This window comes from Monodelphis domestica, chromosome 1, assembly GCF_027887165.1.
Source record: "Monodelphis domestica isolate mMonDom1 chromosome 1, mMonDom1.pri, whole genome shotgun sequence".
In the NCBI taxonomy this organism is placed as follows: Eukaryota; Metazoa; Chordata; class Mammalia; order Didelphimorphia; family Didelphidae; genus Monodelphis; species Monodelphis domestica.
Window position 1 is genome coordinate 660595653 of NC_077227.1, and position 20604 is coordinate 660616256.

Below are 20604 nucleotides of genomic sequence, written 5' to 3' on the forward strand. Positions count from 1 at the left end.
AAAACAGAGAAAGAAAACTATAGGCCAATCTCCCTAATGAATATAGATGCAAAAATCTTAAATAGGATACTAGCAAAAAGACTCCAGCAAGTGATTAGAAGGGTCATCCACCATGATCAAGTAGGATTCATACCAGGGATGCAGGGCTGGTTCAACATTAGGAAAACTATCCACATAATTGACCACATCAACAAGCAAACCAACAAGAATCACATGATTATCTCAATAGATGCAGAAAAAGCCTTTGATAAAATACAACACCCATTCCTACTAAAAACACTAGAAAGCATAGGAATAGAAGGGTCATTCCTAAAAATAATAAACAGTATATATCTAAAACCATCAGCTAATATCATCTGCAATGGGGATAAACTAAATCCATTCCCATTAAGATCAGGAGTGAAACAAGGATGCCCATTATCACCTCTATTATTTGACATTGTATTAGAAACACTAGCAGTAGCAATTAGAGAAGAAAAAGAAATTGAAGGCATCAAAATAGGCAAGGAGGAGACCAAATTATCACTCTTTGCAGATGACATGATGGTCTACTTAAAGAATCCTAGAGACTCAACCAAAAAGCTAATTGAAATAATCAACAACTTTAGCAAAGTTGCAGGATACAAAATAAACCCACATAAGTCATCAGCATTTCTATATAATTCCAACACAGCTCAGCAGCAAGAACTAGAAAGAGAAATCCCATTCAAAATTACCCAAGACAAAATAAAATACTTAGGAATCTATCTCCCGAGACAAACACAGGATCTATATGAACACAACTACAAAACACTTTCCACACAACTAAAACTAGACTTGAACAATTGGAAGAACATTAACTGCTCATGGGTAGGACGAGCCAATATAATAAAAATGACCATCCTACCCAAACTCATCTATCTATTTAGTGCCATACCCATGGAACTTCCAAAAATTTTTTTTACTGATTTAGAAAAAAACATAACAAAGTTCATTTGGAAGAACAAAAGATCAAGGATATCCAGGGAATTAATGAAAAAAAATACAAAGGAAGGGGATCTTGCAGTCCCAGATCTCAGACTATATTATAAAGCAGCGGTCATCAAAACAATTTGGTACTGGCTAAGAGACAGAAAGGAGGATCAGTGGAATAGACTGGGGGCAAGCAACCTCAGCAAGACAGTATATGACAAACCCAAAGATCCCAGCTTTTGGGACAAAAATCCACTATTTCATAAAAACTGTTGGGAAAATTGGAGGACAGTGTGGGAAAGATTAGGCTTAGATCAACACCTCACACCCTACACCAAGATAAATTCAAAATGGATGAATGACTTGAACATAAAGAAGGAAACTATAAGAAAATTAGGCGAACACAGAATAGTATACATGTCAGACCTTTGGGAAGGGAAATACTTCAAAACCAAGCAAGAATTAGAAAGAATTACAAAATGCAAAATAAATAATCTGGATTACATCAAATTAAAAAGTTTTTGTACAAACAAAACCAATGTAACCAAAATCAGAAGGGTAGCAACAAATTGGGAAACAATCTTCATAAAAACCTCTGACAAGGGTTTAATTACTAAAATTTATAAAGAACTAAATCAATTGTATAAAAAATCAAGCCATTCTCCAATTGACAAATGGGCAAGGGACATGAACAGGCAATTCTCAGCCAAAGAAATCAAAACTATTAATAAGCACATGAAAAAGTGCTCTACATCTCTTATAATCAGAGAGATGCAAATCAAAACAACTCTGAGGTATCATCTCACACCTAGCAGATTGGCTAACATGACAGCTATGCAAAGTAATGAATGCTGGAGGGGATGTGGCAAAGTGGGGACATTAATTCATTGCTGGTGGAGTTGTGAATTGATCCAACCATTCTGGAGGGCAATATGGAACTATGTCCAAAGGGCGATAAAAGACTGTCTGCCCTTTGATCCAGCCATAGCACTGCTGGGCTTGTACCCCAAAGAGATAATGGACAAAAAGACTTGTACAAAAATATTCATAGCTGCGCTCTTTGTGGTGGCCAAAAATTGGAAAATGAGGGGATGCCCCTCAATTGGGGAATGGCTGAACAAATTGTGGTATATGTTGGTGATGGAATACTATTGTGCTAAAAGGAATAATAAAGTGGAGAAGTTCCATGGAGACTGGAACAACCTCCAGGAAGTAATGCAGAGCGAGAGGAGCAGAACCAGGAAAACATTGTACACAGAGACTGATACATTGTGGTACAATCCAAGGTGATGGACTTCTCCATTAGTATCAATGCAATCCCTGAACAATCTGCAGGGATCTAAAAAAAAAAATACTACCCACAAGCAGAGGATAAACTGTGGGAGTAAAAACACCGCTGAAAAGCAACTGCTTGACTACAGGGTTGGAGGAGATAAGACTGAGGAGAGACTCTAAATGAACACTATAATGCAAACTCCAACAACAGGGAAATGGGTTCGAGTCAAGAACACATGTGATAACCAGTGGAATCATGCGTCGGCTATGGGAGAGGGAAAGGCGGGGGGGGGGGGGGAGGGGAGGGGAGGAAAAGAAAACGATCTTTGTTTCCAGTTAATAATGTATGAAAACGACCAAATAAAATAATATTAAAATTTAAAAAAAAAATAAAATGAAATGAAAACGTTATAAAGAAAAACAACTTTGAAAGTCTTTAGAATTATAATAAATGAAAAGATAAACTATGAATCTAGAGGACTAAATATGTAACATAACACACATGCCTCCCACCAAAGAGATGATACACTTAAAATGAAGAATATCATATATTTTGGGGATGTGGACAATGTGAGGACTATTTTGCTGGACTATGTGTACTTGTTATGAGGCATTTTCTTTTTCTTCTTTATTGTTCATTTGAGGGGTATTAGGAGGAAGAGATAATAAATGCTTTTTAAAATAAATTTTAAAAATTTTAAGTCAAATCAATATCAATCACATTCATTTAACATGAAACATTAAATAGAAAGCAAAAGCAAGAATAATAAAAATATAAAAGTCCACTCAAAAACTTAAGCCACCTTTCTCCTATCAAAGTACATAGTATCTGAAGGAAGTGTGGAGTTGGCAAAAACCTGCAGAAACCTAGAAGTGAGACACACAAATAAAGAAACCTATGTACCATGTCCCTAGAGTAACTCACAATTGTGCTCTGCCAGGCTGGATGTCTGTGGTTTCTTTACAGAACAGTCTGAACTATGCCTCACCTCCTGGGCAGGACGTCTCCTCTGGGCCTCTCTGTTCTCTTGCAGATTCATGATGCTTTCCTGTTGGATGAAGCAATGTTTAGCTCTTTTTTTTTTTTTGGCTAATACTAATACTAAGTCTGAGTTATGCAGAGATTCCCAGGTCAGCTCCATTAGCTATATCCCAAAGAAGTCTTTCAGTGAAAATCATTTCCCTTGAATTCTATAATCTATAGAGTTATCCAGTTCTGTTCTATGTAAGCTTAGAATAATTTCCTCTTGCTAAAGAGGACAATAAAGGGCATCATAGGCAAGTCCCTGAGAGGTTTCCATTTTCTTGAGCGGAAGATGGTGATAGAGAACAGCCTTGTCTCATGTAGTTCTTCAAATAGGACGTTACTTTCTCCAGTCAGCTCTCAGAATCAAGGCTTTCCACTAATTAGATCAGCTCCCAACCTCATCCGCAGTCTTTCTGTCATTCATCATCTGGTCTGAACAATGTCCACTTTCTGTTATTTTTTTTTCCAGTGCCACTGGCTTCTATCACCTTTGCTCAGTTTTGCTCCTTCTGGCTTCTTGGCTCCATCAGTTTATGTGTCTCTTTTCAAAGTAACTTCTTTGAGTCTTCTCAATGAGTTTCTAAGGCTTCAAATCAGGACCTCTTCATAGTCATCCACCCCTATCTTGGGTTTCCTATTTCTGTTAGAAATGACATGGTTAATAGAAGATAGTCTTGTAGCCTCCAAACAGTTCTTTGATTCAGTGAACTTCAGCAGTAAACTCAAAACTGTCATATGCAGATCAGACACTTGAAGGCAATTTACCAAAAGCCATCTCTAATCAATCAAGATTTTCCTCTTCTGAGCATGTGTTCACTCTGGTTCTTTAAAAACTTTATGCATCTTTCCTCTTTTATCTGGGTGACATTTCCTCTAAGGTTCTTTCAGAATTGTTTGTTTCTCCTAAAAGTTCATTTCTCTGTGTTTCACCAAAACAAACAAACAAAAAAGTCCTTTTCTTGTCCCTTTCAGTAAATAAAATGTTCACCTAATAAAGAAGGGGTATCTTACCTGTAGAAAGGGAAAGGTAACCCATGCCTTATACCCCATGGATAGTTTGTACCTAAATAAAATATAGTTTGTAAAATGCTGCAAACGCAGAAAACCAGAGAGGATAAATCATAAGTATTAAGTCTGGCTCTAGAGCCTATCTTTGCATATAAGAAGAAAGACATTCATGCATGGGAAAGAAATAGTGAAAACATCTGCATTGAAGTAGTGGTAGCTAGGTGGCTAGAGTGCCAGCCCTGGGGTTGACAGTTCAAATATGACCTCAAAAATTTCCCAGCTGTTTGACCCTGGGCAATCTTTTTGACCTTCTGTCTCAGTTTCTTTATCTATACAATGAGCTGGAGAAGGCTAGCAAGCTCATCTAGGGTCTATGCCAGGAAAACCCCACATGGAGTCCCAAAGCATCTGAAATGAATGAACAACAACAAACATCTGATTTATATTGTTCATTGAGTATCTTTCTACATCTCTCCCACCAACTCCTACTTTAGGAGATCCTTCATATTTGCCAACTTGAAGCTTTAGGAAACTTTCCCTGGAGGCTCTGGAATGGGATAGTAAGAAACAAAAGGATGTGAGAAAGGGAATTTAAGGTCTTTCACTAAAGGCCAACATTCTTTAGAACTGAACTCAGTTCCGGTGTACATGGATCCAGAGCAGAGGGGAGCCCTTTAGAAGAAAGGGAGAAAGTGTGGTGCTACACTTACACTCTTGTTGTTAAGTCCATTAGTCATGTCTAATTCTTCATGACACTGTTTGGGATTTTCTTGGCAAAGATATTGGAGTGTTTTTTCCTTTCCTTCCTGAGCTTATTTTACGGATGAGGAAACTGAGGTAGGTGGCATTAGGTGACTTGCTCAAGGCTCTATAGCTAATGTGTGTCTGAGGCTGGATTTGAACTCAAATCCTCCTGATTCCAGGGTTAGTGTTCTAACTACTGCACCAACTAGCTGCTCTCATTTAGGCTTTGGGATCCAATAGTACCTCTACTTGTCACATCTCCCAAAAATGTAATTTGAGGGGTATATGGCAGTAGCAGCTGAGAAAAGACCTCACATGGAAGTAACCTTTGAAAACAGGGATCCCAAGAGGTGGAAGTTAAAGGGGAATGTGTTCCAGAGGTGAGGGACAGCCTGTGTGAAGGCAGAAATAGGAGACAGAATGAGTTACTCAGGCACAAAGGACTAGGAGAAATACTGGATAGCTGTGACAAGCATCTGAGGAAAAAGAACTCAAGTTATTAGAACTTGGGTGTGAGTTCAAAGCAGGAACAACTGCTTGATGCTGGGCTGCAGAGTACTTTCCCCACAAGGGTCTTTATATTTCATATTTCCAGAGCTACTTCCATCCTAGAAATTGAAGCCCACTAAACTTGGAGATGGGAGATGAAATGGTCCTCACCATTGGCACTGGAGGGCTTTGGACACAGAGCTACAGTTGTCATTGAATTGAGCTTTACTGTTAATTTACTGCAGGTATAAATCCGCTCTTCTTTTTGACATCACTGGCTGTAGGATGGAACAGGACCTTGAATTCTTAAAGTGTTAAGTAAATTAACCAAAGATGTATGGCAAGAGAGGAGAGATATAGGAACAGAACCACATAGTTATTCAGAATCGGTTGTCTTTCTTTCCTTATCCCAATCACTAGTCAGCCCCTTTCCACCTCTTCAGTGGCTGCCTAATGGACAAGCAAGATCCTGGCTCCAATGTCACATCCCAGGAGGGAATTATCCTTGCCCTAAATGGGAACCATTCCTGAATAGGATCATGATAGATAAGGAAAAGAAAGAGGTGCCATCTGGGCCTCCAGCCCCATCCTACTAGATTTGATCACTGAGGAACAAGTAGGGATCTGGTTCTAACTATGTTATAGTGGGTTATTTAGGCTCTCTTGTTGATGGATAGGCTTGTAGAAACAGAGATCTAGATTGAGATAGGAGACCTCATGGGACATTTACTGCAACTGCTTCATTTTACAAGTAAGAATCGGGGTTTCCTCCTTCATTCCCAATCATATGATCACAGAGAGCCAAGACATCTTATTTGAAACAATAAAAAATAAAGTAGATACCAAGAAGTCCTTAATCAAGTGGGTCATTGGATGAAACCAAATGATCACAATCAGGAAAGACTTCAAGATTGACTGAAACATCAGGTACACCTTTGGGACGATGTATAAAGTGTTTTACAAAAGTTTTACATTTTATTCCTCACCAATTACTCTTTGATCCAGATGCCTGGACCTTCTTGTTGCTCTTCACACAAGACACTCCAACTCCCAACTCTAGGCATAGTCAGTTACTGTTCTCAGTGCCCCAAATTCTCTCCCTTCTCATCTCTGTCTCTTGACTTCCTTCACATCCAATCCCATCTTTTAGAAGAAACTTCTTCTAATTTCCCTTAATTCTAGTACCTTTCTTTTGTTATCTAATTCTCTAATTTATCATTATATCTATCTATCAATATCTTGTTTGTACATAATGGTTTATATTCTCCATTATATGCCTCTGTTGGATTGTGAGCCCCTAGAGAGCAAGGACAAATCTTTTTTGCCCTTTTTGTATCCTCAGAGCTCAGCCTAGGGCCTGAAACAGAGTACAGGTTTAAAAAGTAAGCACTTATGCTGCCTCTTATATTTCTTCACTAAACTGAGGAGACAATAGACTACAGTGAAAGGAGCCACAGTTGGACCACATGCTCAAGGTTTCATGTTGAGTGTTTTGGGGAGGGGAGGCCTCTGGTGCTAGTTCTACCTCCTAACCTGGAGGTTTATTCAAGAATGTGAAATGTATTCATGATGTACTTTTAAGTTAAATTTGAATTATTAACATTTTCCATCACTTTCTCAAGTTTAGATAATCAATAATACAATAAATTAAGCCCTGATTTGTGGCATTTGCTGGTTTCTGAGGTATAACTGCTCATTCTAAAAATTTAAACAGTGGCTCTACTGAACTTGTACCAGGAAGTAGATCTTTCTTTCTAGGCTTATTCCTAGAAAGAGACACAAGCCTAGAAAGAGCCAAGTTTCTGTGCCCCAATGTGTGTCTTCTTCATCTTCTTTTTTTAATCCTTACTTCCTGTCTTAGCATCAATTCTAAGGTAGAAAAGCATCAAAGTCTAGGCAACTGGATTAAGTGAATTGCCCAGAGTCACACAGCTAGGAGATATCTGAGGTCACATCTGAACCCAGGACCTCCTGTTTCTAGGCCTGGCTCTCTACCCACTGAGGCACCTTGCTACCCCAGAGTCATCATTTCCTAAAGTCCAACAATCCATTATATCCATATATGACAACCTTTTTTGGCCAAATGAATTTTATTTCTTTGCCAGACTTTTCTTTTTATTGTTCCCCAAATGCGACCATGACTTAAGTTCACCATGGGCACATAGGTGTGCTTTTCTGTCTCAATTTTCTTGAGGATCAACTCCATTAAGCATTTCCATTCTGTCATTTCCAGAACATAAAGGTAATTTCAACTTTTCCTGTAAATATAGTTTTCCTTTGTAGAAAAAATTCCACAAAAAAGAGTTGAGCAGTCCTTTTCTCTGTTATCAGTTATCATCATCCCATTCCCCCTAAGTAAAGATGCTCTCCTTTCTTTTCCCCCCAATAGAGGCAAAACAATACAAAGCACCAGAACAAAGCCCAGCCCTTCTTGTTGTCCTTAGTCTCACTTATCATTCTCAATTCTTTCTGAGCTTTAGCATTCCTGAATATTTATATCACACCACTACACACTTTCTATTCCTTAGCTTTGCTTCCATTTTCTGTACCTGTCTCTTTAAAAGCAAATTCCTTGCTCATCCACATCTGGCTTTTCAACACAATTCAGTCTTTCCTCTTCAATGGTATTGTTTCTCTATTTGTCTTCACAATTTCATTCCTAAACTTCTTGCAATCTTCTTGTTCTGATTTCCCCTGAAACATTTTAGTCTGGAGGAATCTGTATTCCCTCTAAACCCCTAGGAATCTGCTTCTCCTAAATCTCGGGTAAATGTCAATCTATATCTTCATTTCCTCTCCTTCTTTATCACAGACTCTATGATCCTCCTTTCCAAGGGAAAAATGTATTCATGATGCACTTTTTAGTTAAATCTACATTAACATTTTCTCAGGTTTAGATAATCAGCAAAACAATAAAAAAAATACTATTTCCTGTCACCAGAATCCCTGTCATTTCCATCATAGCAACCAGTCTTTCCCTCTTAAGAATCAAATCCAGAATAGAATGGAAAAATGGACAGGGAAGAGAAGAAGGGGAGGAAGGAAGAAGAAAGATGGGAGAAAGCATCTTACATAACTAGAATGTATAAATAGAAGTCTATACAAACAATGAGGAAGGGAGTGAGGGAGTGAGTGGTATGAACCTCATTCTCATTTGAAAATACACACATAGTTACAAAAATACATTCTACTTGAAAGGAAAACAGGAGAGGAAGCAGAGATAGGCAAAGGGAATAATATGAGGGAGGATAGATTAAGGGAGGGATTAGTCCTAAGAAAAATAAACTCTAATTAAGAATATACAAACATATTTATAATACCTCTTTTTGTGGTGGAAAAGAATTGGAAACTGAAGTGGTACCCATCAACTGGGGAATGGATAAACAAGTTATCATAATTGTGTATGATGGATACCACTGTGCTATAAGAAATGATGAAAGGGATAGTTTTAGAAAAACCTGGGAAGACTTATATGAATTGTTGCAGAATGAGGTGAGCAGAACCAAGAAAACAATATAAACCATAAAAGACAAACAACTTTTAAAGACTTAGGAACTCTGATCAATGCAATAGCTCCAAGAAATGTTTCCCAGTACCTCTTCAGGCTTCACCTTGCCTCTTTATTTCCTTTTGTCCTGTATATAGCTTGTTTGTACATAGTTGTTTCCTTGTTTTTTTCTTTTGATTGTGAGCTTCTTGAGGGCAAACAATCTTTTAACTCTTTTCCATCTTTAGCACTATTATAGTACCTGACACATAGTAGGCACTTAATAAGTCTTTATTGCCAGACCAACTAATCTCATAGGACTAATGATAAAACATGATAAAACTCTCCTGAAAGAGAGGTGGTGATAAAGTCAGAATGCAGATTCATATACACGTATACACATAAACACACACATGATATGGCCCATTCAGGGATTTATTTTGCTTAAATACACATAGTTGTAAAATGGGGTTTTCTTTTTCTTTCTTTATTGAAATGGATGACAGGTAGGAGAGAGATGAGGTAGACTGTTGTTTGAAAATTTTCATAATTGAAGGATATGCTATGTTTTCCTTGGAGATTAGTGAAAATAAATATGTAATTTTTTTCCTATCAAAGCTGATAGGCCCCTAAAATCTATTCACAGACTCCAGGTTAAGAATCCCTTCTCTAAAGTATCTAATTTATGGGACATATATAAGTAGTCTATTCCCTTTTGATTAGATTTTCAAGACACCTTCCAGGTATACTCCATCTCTGGTAGGGAATCTGTCAGTCCTGTGTTGTAACTATAACCCAGAGATACAAATTCCATTCTCAGGCACTATTTTTTATTCAGCTGTCCAGTTCCCAAATTAATTTTTCTTTTCTGCATCTCTTGGCTTTAATGGGCAAAAGTAAGAAAAACGTAGTTTGTGTCCCTTTGGTCTTCAGTTTCCTGACCAAGATTTCATAGTCACTGACAATATGTCTTAAACTGTTATGGGTGTGGTGACAAAGAATTGGAAATTGAAGGAATGTCCGTCAGTCGGGGAATGGCTGAACAAATTGTGGTCCATGTTGGCAATGGAGTACTATTAATGTGCTCCACGTCCAGAGAAAGAACTGTTGAAAGGTGTCTTTCACATCAGTCTATTTATGGTTTTATTTGGGAGTTTTGGTTATGTATGAGTTTACACTTATAACAATGACCAATATGGAAATAGGTTTTTCATGCTAATAAAAATAACATTAAAAATAAATAAATAAACTGCTACTGGAAGTATCATTTGTGCCCAAATGCATCAACAGAAGGGGACAACTGTTATCTATTTTGTAAAGTTTGCTATGTCTTATATATATATATATATATATATATATATACCAGGAAGGCAACAGACTTCTCTATTATTATCAGACCAACACATAGTTGCACCAGGATTCAGAGAATCACTAACTATTATTACCATTCTTCTCTTATTTCTCTACTGTTTATTAGTTCTCTCATCTGAGAGTGCTAATCTTATAATGTCTTTTTCTCCCCAGGATACCATTTTTCCATGTTCCATCATCCTGACAAGGTTCAAATCTCCCTTCTTCAACCTCAAATCCCTTTCTTTCCCATTGAAGTCTCACTTCTGTTTCTGTAAGAAATCATTTTCCCTAAAACCTGGCATGTGGACAGGCATTCTTTGAATCCTTTCATCTTTTCATCCAACAGGGAGATTAGCCTACCCTGAACACAGATAACAGACACGTGGCTGAGGCAGAAATACAATTCTCTCACATTCAATGAAAGCCACTACAAAATTTCCCATACTCCCCATAATGGTTGAGATTTTCAAACTTTGGGGTGTTCATGTTTCAACCCTAAGCACCTGATTAATACTGTTTTGCAGACAACTCAAATTCCTTTTCCTGGGGACAGCTGGGTAGCTCCGTGGATTGAGAGCCTGGCCTAGAGACTGGAGGTCCTAGGTTCAAATTTGACCTCAGGCACTTCCCAGCTGTGTGACCCTGGGCAAGTCACTTGACGCCCATTGCCTAGCCCTTACCACTCTTATGCCTTGGAACCAATACACAGTCTTGATTTCAAGACAGAAGGTAAGGTTTAAAAAAAAATTCTTTTCCTTTTTCTCAAAGACAGTGTAGGCACAAAGCAAGATGCATACCTATGTGTTTCACCAATGTGTCCCACTCCCACAAATTTATTTAACTTTCTAATTATTCCACTTACTTTTTAAAAAAACCCTTATTTATTATTTTTATCTTCATCAGACTTTTTTTGGATTTCCTGAAGGAATGGGTATTTTTGTGGGCAAAGGAGAGAAAAAAGGAACATACTGGAGCACGAACAAGTTCAATTTCAATAATCATTTGCTAAGTATTAATTCTGTGCAAGGTATTTTGTTAAACTCTAGAGTTACAAAAAATCTAAGACACTGATCCCTGTCCACAAGATATTTACAATCTAGACCAAAGCGTATTTTGAAGGCTTGCAGGGGCAGGAAAAACCTAGGAATCAGGAGAGATGGACTGAAGTCAAATTTCACACATCTCCCAATTTATTTTTTTTAACCCTTGCCTTCCGTCTTAGAAGCAATACTGTATATTGGTTCCAAGGCAGAAGAGTGTTAAGGACTAGCCAATGGGGTTTAAGTAATTTGTCCAGGGTTGCACAGGTAGGAAGTATTTCGTGCCAAATTTGAACCCAGGGCCTCCTTCTCTAGGTGTAGCTTTCAATGCACTGAGCCACCTAGTTGTCTCTCCCTTTTTTTAAATAATGCTTACCTTCTGTCTTAAAATCAATACTATGTATTGCTTCCAAGGCAGAAGAATCATAAAGGCCAGGCAATGAAGGTCAAGTGCCTTGCCCAGAATCACACAACTAGGAAGTATGCCAGGTCAGATTCAGATCCAGGACTTCCCATCTCCAGATCTGACTCTCAATTCACTGAACCCCCTGGCTGTACCCCAAATCTACACTTCTGAATTTAAAAAAATGGGAAAGAATCTGTTTGTATGAAAATATTTGTAGCTGCTCCTTCAGAGTGTCAAAGAATTGGACACTAAAGGGATGCCCCTCAATTGGGAAATCGCTGAACAAAGTATGGTACATGATGGTGATGGAATACCATTGTGCTGAAGGAATGATGAACAAGATGATTTCAGAAAGAGCCGGAAAGACCTCCATGAACTGATGCAGAGTGAAATAAGCAGAACCAGAACATTATACACAGTAACCACAATATTGAGGAATGATCAAACTTTGCTACTCTGAGTAATACAATGATCCAGGACAATTTTGAGGGACTTATGAAGAAGAATGTTATTCTCCTCCAGAGAAAGAACTGTTGGGGTAGGAATGCAGATGAAAACATAAGATTTATCACTTGTTATTTTGGGTATATGATTTGGGGTTTTGGTTTTCTAAGATTATTCACTTAAAAATTAATAATAAGGGAATATGGTTTATGTGATAATATACATATAACCCAGAAAAAAAATTAAAATTGAAATTAAAAAAAGATCTACACTTCTGATCTCTGTTGGAAGAAACAGGCCTCAGTCTCTTCTACAAACAACTAGTTAGCTGCTCAAAGAGATGTAGCTGAACTCTTTACATTCTAGTTGGTAATCCCAGGATTGTTGTGAGGATCAAATGAGACAGTGTTTGTAAAGCATTTTGCATAATAAATGCTTGTTTAGAAAAAAAGTAGAGGAGGTAAATGTGGTTTATTTATCTAACTATTCCCCTGGCTTTCCAAGAAGACAAAGGTTGGTACCCCCTTTTTTGAGGAAAAAAAATAAAGAAAAGAAAAGAAAATGGAGGTAAAAATAATCATAGGGTTCCTTGTTATTTTTTTGTTGTTGTTGGTTAATTTAGGTCTTCCTTATCCAGCTTGGGGATAAAAAGGTAAGTGAAGCTTTTTTAGACTTTGACTCAAACTTGTTTAATGGAAGAAAGGCAGGCAATAGTGGGTGAACTCTCTTGCCCTGAGGGAGGAGTATCACAGGAAAGAAAACAGTGTTCTGGAAATCAGGGTCACATATTATTAATAGAAAGCTGCTGTCCTGGGCCTTAGGCTATAAGTAATAACAAGGCATCATGAAATGAGTTTTATACATAAATCCCTTCATCTTATCACACTCCTGATCTTACCACCTCCTTATAGATGGCTGAAATTCAACCTTGAGAGCTTCATACCTTTCATTGAGAACCATTGAAATGAACACCCTCTTCCTCTCCTGATATTTTAAATTGTGATTGGAGGGGCAGTTAGGTAGCATGGTGGATGGAGTGCCAGGTTTAGAGTTAGTCAGACCTGGATTCAAATCTGGCCTTAGACACTTCCTAATTGTGTGACCCTGGGAAGGTCACTTAACCCCAATTGCCTAGCTCTTACCACTCTTCTGTCTTGAAACGGATACTAAGTATGGATTCTAAGACTGAAGGTAAGGGCTTTAAAAATTGTTATTAGGCATTGAAACCTTAGTAGGAACCAGATCCTTTTGTGAGAGTGGGTTTTGACAAGTAAAAGCACTGGGTGCTTGAAGAAGGAGAAGAGAAGAGGGAAAAGGAAGAACAAGTGAGGGAGGAGGGATTCCAGATAAGAGAAGACCGATAGTCTTTCCTCGTTTGTGTAGTGTCAGCAAAGAACATAGATATCCAGAAGGGAAAGCGTAACATATTGGGTTTTGTTGGCTCTCCTCTTTAGGATAAAAATCTGAATTTCTTAAGCAGGCACCAGAATCAGAGAGGAAAGACATTGTTTGAGTGTGGAATGGGGAGGCTGTGAGCATTGCACTGAAAGTAGTTCAAAATCTGCTTTTAACAGTTTCTAACAGGAGAGGTAGTGAATCGAGTGCTGAGTTGGAGACTCATCTTGTTGAATTCAAATCTGGCTTCAGACACTTACTAGCTGTGTGACCCTGGGTGACTTACTTAACCCTGTTTGCCTATTTCCTGATCTGTAAAAATGGCAGACCACTCTAGTATCTTTGCCAAGAAAACCCCAAATGGGGTCAAGAATGACATGGCTAAAAATGACTGGATAGCTCTGCACCAATGGTAGAGCACTGAATCTCACTGGGCCTGGTCAACTTTTAAGATTTTATTATTAATCTGTGCCTATCAGCAATTGTTTATAGTCTGAACTGTCATCAAGCCCACAGGTTAAGGAAATAAATTCAATTCATTTAATTAAACCCAAATAAGAAAATCATTCCTGCTCTCATGAACTTGTGATTCCTGCTAGGGGAGAAAGAATCAAAATTTGCTAAATATTTGGTATTTTACAATTTATTATAAATATAAATAAGGTTATATTTATACTTATTTTAGAGTCCCTCCTTGCTCACAAAACACTTCACACTAGGACACAGTATTATGGTAGTTTGGTTCAACTCAATGTAATACAGTAAATTTTCATTGAATATTTGTTGTGTGCCTCATCTTGTGCTGGATTCTACTGGGGAGACAGTAGAAGTCTGCCCTCAAGGAGTTTCCAGTCTAGCTAGAAAAAAATAAGGTTAACATTACACAGATTTTAAAGTTAGAATGGCCCTCGGAAGTCATCTAGCACAATTACACCATTTTCCCAAAAAGGAAACTGAGTCGTAGAAAGAAGAAATTTCTCCAAGGTGAAGAGGGGTCTAAAAAATTGTGTTAACAACACAAGGCATACAATGACTTAGTGTCAGTATGGGTGGTATGGATACTAAGTGCTCCAGGAAACCAGAGAAGGGACACACATACATGCACAAGATTTGGACTCTGCTCCTCTCCATTCCAGCATGCAATTTTAGCAAGATGTTTTTAGTAATAGGCGCATGTGGTATGGATTTAACAATTTTATAGTTTGGCAGTGAATATGTTTGTACTGGATGGATTTCCCAGATACATTTTCACATCATCTATTCCCTGCCCCATTCTTAATGAAATGTTGCTCCCTTCCTTCTCTGTCTCTGTCTTCTTTCTTTGTCTCTCTGTCTCTGTCTCCATCTGTCTCTCTTTTTCTCTCTGCCTCTGTCTCCATCTGTCTCTCTTTCTCTCTCTCTGTCTCACCCCACACACACACACTTTCTCTGTCTCTGTCCTCTCTGTTTCTGTCTCTGTCTCACTTCTTCTAAGCGCCTCCAAACAAATCTTATTTGGTTATGCAGGACTCTACCTGTGCTCATACAACAAGTACCTGTCAAACTTGGGGTTTGAGCCCTGATTCTGATTCTCCAACCAGAGTTCTTTCTGCTACAAGTATTTACTCATCTAACTGCCTTTCTTAAGCTATATCACTCAGTTTTCTCATCTATACAATGGCATTTATGACTTTCCCTTTAATTCATCACATGATTTGTGTAAAAATGCTTTGTAACCTTAAAAAGAGTGAGCTACTATGATTAATGATGGAGTGGGTTAGAGGTATTTGGGGGTGAGGAGAGGAGAGGAGAGGAGAGGTCATGGGAATGTACAACCAAATTGGTTCATCATAATTAAAAGATTCTATTGATACATGTATTGCCTGGGAGCAGCCCTTAAGACCTCTCCAAGTGATAAATTAATTAATCAACAAACACTTATTAAGTACTTATTACATAACATGTTAGTAGAGGATACAAAGAAAGAATAAATACAGGCCTTGCCCTTAAGGAGTTTACATTCTAATTGGGAAAATAACATGTAAATAAATATCTAATAATAGCTGGCATTTATATGGTACTTTTTAAAGCATTCAAAGTTCTTTTAAAATATCTCATTTTAGGGGATGTTCTTTGATTGAGGAATGGCTGAACAAATTGTGGTATCTGTTGGTGATGGAATACTATTGTACCCAAAGGAATACTGAACTGGAGGGATTCCATGTGAACTGGAATGACCTCCAGGAATTGATGCAGAGTAAAAGGTGCAGAACCAGGAGAACATTGTACATAGAAACTGATACACTGTGGTACAATTGAATGTGATGGACTTCTCTACTAACAGCAATGCAATGATCCAGGACAATTCTGAGGGACTTATGAGAAAGAGCACTGTCCACATCCAGAGAAAGAACTATGGGAGTAGAAACACAGAAGAAAAACAACTGCTTGATCACATGGGTCAATGGGGATATGATTGGGGATGTAGACTCTAAGCGATCACCCTAATGCAAACATTAATAATGTGGAAACAGGTCTTGATCAATGACACATGTAAAACTCAGTGGAATTGTGCATCAGCTATGGGAGGGAGGTGTGGGTAGGGGAGGGAAAGAACAAGAATCTTGTAACCATGGAAAAATATTATAAATTAATTAATTAATTAGTTAAAAATTTCCAAAACTTAAAAAAAAAGAAAAAGAAAAATGAATAAAATAAAATATCTTATTTTATCCTCACAGTAACTCTAGGAAGAAGGCTCCATTACATCTTACAGAGGTAATAGAATATTTCACCTATGAGGAAACTAAAGCAGGCAGAGGTCAAATGAACTGCCCACAGTTACCCAGCTAGTTAAAGTGTTTGAGGAGGCTGGACCGGAAGGAACTTAGTACTTCCTTCACAAGGTAACCTTAGATGGAGAGATTCTAGGAGCTGGGGGGATAAGGAAAGGTCTATCACAAAAGGTGGTGCTTGCCACCTGTATCTTGAAGGTAGCCAATTGGGCTTCTAAGTAGCATAAAGGAAGGGGGAAAGCATCCCCTACATAAGGGGCAGCCAGCACAAAAGTCACAGTATGTGGCCAAGGAAGCCAGCCAGGATGGCTGGGCTGTGGAGTGTGTAGAGGGGCATGACATGTAAGAAGACTGGGAAGAGAGAGGGAGGAATCATATTAGAAAGAGCTGTAAAAGCCAAAAAGAAGAATTTAGGTGTGATTCTAAGGAGTGATGTTAGCCTATATTCCTTAGTAAATTAACTCCCTCAGAGTCACCTTGAGTTAGGGTTTAAATCCGGGTCTGCTGGTGCCAGTTCAATGCTCTTACCATTAGAACACACTGTCTCCCCATTATGTCTACAAAGTGGCTCTGATTTTGTTACTCATTGTTATTGCATTATTTGTCATTTGCATGATTATATTCAGGGCATGCTTTACCTTCTGTCTTAGAATAGAGATTAAGTATTGATTCCAAGGCAGAAAAACAGTCAGGGCTAGGCAACTGAGGTTATGTGACTTGCCCAGCATCACCTAGCTAGGAAGTGTCTGAGGTCAAATTTGAACCCAGAACCTCCCATCTTCAGTCCTGGAACTTTTATCCAATGAGTCACCTAACTTTCTCCAAGGCATACACTGTTGTACTAATTTTCAGACTGAGTTTTCTATGAACATCAAAAACAAAATGCAATCCAGTCATAGAGAAATGGCTAGTAAGAATAAACTCTCACTGCTCTCTCACTCAATGCCTAAGTGCACAAGCAAAACCCAAAATCTCATTAACTTCCAGCTCCTGATGAAACATCAATGTCAAGGCATTTCCTTTCCCCTTCTTATTGAATAATCTTTTTGTCATCACCATCCTTCCTGACCTTGGTTCATTCTTAGTCATTGCTGATCATTCTCTTCTCCAAGATGCTTTCTTTTTTTTTCTAAGTTTTGTAATGTTGAAGTGACCAGACCAGAAACTGTTCTGGCTAACTGCTCCTCCTCTTGAACCTTCTATGGAATTCTCCCCTCCCCCACTGGGTCTGGAGAATTCCATCTGTTCTTCCTGAGCTCATCTTCTTTGCATTTCATCTCTTTTCTTCTGTCTTTGCCCATTTCTCTTGATCACAAAATCTCCATTTCAGTTTTTTCCACAAAAGTCAACCAGAGTTTTTGTACCATATTTATAATACTTACCAAAATTATATTCTAATTCATTCTGTCTATTCTATGAGAATATACTATCCTAAATATTCCACAACCCCCAAAATAAAAACTTAATCTATCTTTACTATTCTAATCTATCTAACTTCTAATATAAGATTTGGGATTGTAGGAAAATGGAAGAGGAAATGAAAAAAATAAATTCAATACAAAAATATGTTTTGAACACACATAACTGATTCAACAATCAAAACAGTTTTGTAACAAAGTAAACTTTCTTATTTCAATGAAGTATGACATATTCTAAGAGCTTTTATAACACTATCGATTCCTAAGGTAAACATGTTTCTTAACTAATTATAGATATAATAGCAATCTGTCCCTATCTACCTTGAGTTTCAACTTCCCTAGCTATGTTACATTTGCATATGAGTTCTGTTCAAAAGTCATTCAAATTGTATATCTTCCTGTCTGCCCGAGTCCTGCAGAAACTAAAAAATATGTCAATATGAATTATGTGTGTGCATTATTTATGAGTTGTTACTTACCCCTTCCATGAGATTTCTTTATGTTGTACTTTATGTATGACTGTATATGCATGTACCTATATGTGAAGTTAACATGTATGATGAATTCTTATGTGACCCCTTCACCATCAGTCTTTAATTTCCAAATTATTCCAGTGTCCTTGGTGTTGATTGTAGAAAACATACATGTCTTGGGGTTTTCATCTGTTCAGGTTACACATGTTGTCTGTCGTCTCACCTTGATTGAAGTCCTGTGTTCTCTGTTGATTTTAACATACAGGGTCATGTGTGTGTAAGATTTTAGTATGCATGTGGGTAAGATTGACTTTTCTTCATGTGTGTATATGCATGAAAGTATGAATTCTTCATGTGTGCATGTCAGTCTTCTTTGGTTTAACTCTTTATGAGTGGATGTTTGCTTTTCAAGTTGTGAAATCCTTCATGTGTGTGTATGTAATACATTATACTAATTGGATTTTAAACATGTCCTATAAATTTGAAATTTGCTATTGACTTTTATAATTTGATGTCTAGTTTTATGGGGTTTTGATTTCATGGAAATTTGGTTTCGTTGAGATGTTAATATTGGAAGATTTTTACGATCTTTGAATCTTATTGGAGATAGAAATTTTCTTTTCTCTTTGATTTATATTTTCTTGTTGGTATAAATAGAAATCATGTTTTGGCAGAGATGTGTTTTTCTTGTTAATTAACCTTGTTTCATTATTAACAGAGATCTGTACTTTTTGTTTTCTTCTTGATACCTGGGACTAATTCATCATTGTTTTGCAGTACTTTTATTCTGTCTTTTCTTGTACTCTCATGTCTCTCATTTGTGGGGAGTATTGAAGTTATTTTGGGGGCATTTGGTCATATTTCAGAGTTTTTCTATATTCTCATGCATTATACTCAAGATTTTCTTCCACATCTTCTGTGTTGCTGTCAATATTGTGGGAATAATTCTGTTTTACATGCAAGGCATGATACCACAGATATTTTCCAGTAACTTTAATTGAAGTGAGAATAATCATAATCACTTCTAGAGGGCCTAGCCATCTCTGTTCGGTTGCTGTTTCTCTAGAAAAATTTTTCACATACACTTTATCTCCAGGCTTGATATTATATAGTGAGAAATCTAGTGGTACCCTTTGTACTAATAATCCTAGCTTTCTCAATTCCTCCAACCTATTTTGTATTTCTACCAAATAGGTATGGAGTTGGCATTCTCCTTTTAGCATGGATACATATGATAGTTTTGCTCTTCTACCATGCCACAAAGGTTGACCATATAGCATTTTGAACAGGGAGATGTGCAAGTCACTTCTGGATCTTATCCTCAGTTGAAATAAAGCTAAAGGAAGAACATCTGTCCATATGTTTCTGCATAGAGTTTTCCTATGGTTGTTTTCAATTCTTTGTTCATTTGTTCAACTTGCCCTGAACTCTGAGGACTATACATATCATGCAAACTACTCTTTATACCCAAGTTCTTATATACTTCTTGCAGGAATTGAGAAGTGAAATGAATCCCCTGATCCAAGTCTATAGTATCAGGAATGCCATATCTAGGAATTATTTTAGTAATGATTTTACTGCTGTGGCTGTGTTGTTACACTTAGTTGGATATGCCTCAACCCATCTTGTCACTCAAGCTATCATAACCAATGCATATTTGAATCCCTTGTCATTAGGCATGGAAATGTAGTCAATTTGCAGACATTGGAAAGGCATATAGCTTAAAGGTCTGCCTCCCAATGCTACATTCTTGAAATGACCCTGATTAAATTTCCAACATATGTCACATGCCTGACATATTCTGATAACATTTGTTGATATCCCCGGGGCAGTCCAAAATCTCCATACCACATCTAGAATGGATTGCACTCAATAATGACCCTTAGAGTGAATCACGTTACACAGATGTTGGCATAACTTTCATTGGCTTCCCACCTTGAGCTAACCAGATGCCCATAACTAATTTAGCTCCTAGATGTTTTTTTCCATGACTGAACCTCATCCTTATGGTAAGCTTTGGTAAGATCATGCTTTTCCACTATGGAAAGATTCAGCACATGCTTCTCCTTGCTCTCCTCCTACATTTCCAATGACTCCTTTTCAGTTTCTTTTACTGGATCTTCATCTTCATTCATTTCCTCCTTTCTATTTTCTATCTGTACTTCTCAAATTAAACTAAATGTTTTACCAAACTGCTCTCCTCACTTTTATCAGCCTCCTACCAATTAACTCTTATATAGGTCATTCCCATCATTGGAGAGTATCTACCAAGGCTCTGTCCTAGACACTCTTCATTTCTCTTTCTTTGCATTTCACTTAG

At 37.6% G+C, this 20604-nt stretch overlaps 1 long non-coding RNA gene across 2 annotated transcripts in view; it reads right to left on the reverse strand.

The window, feature by feature from the left end:
• The window catches only part of LOC103105535 (uncharacterized), an 80498-nt gene extending 61556 nt beyond the window's left edge, over window positions 1-18942 (reverse strand). For both annotated transcript variants that reach the window (XR_459296.3, XR_459295.3), the window contains exons 1-2: window positions 17463-18942; window positions 3152-3275 (exon numbers count right to left, since the gene is read on the reverse strand). This is a non-coding gene — a long non-coding RNA (uncharacterized LOC103105535). The remainder of the gene's footprint in view (window positions 1-3151; window positions 3276-17462) is intronic.
• Window positions 18943-20604: the final 1662 nt, after the last annotated feature.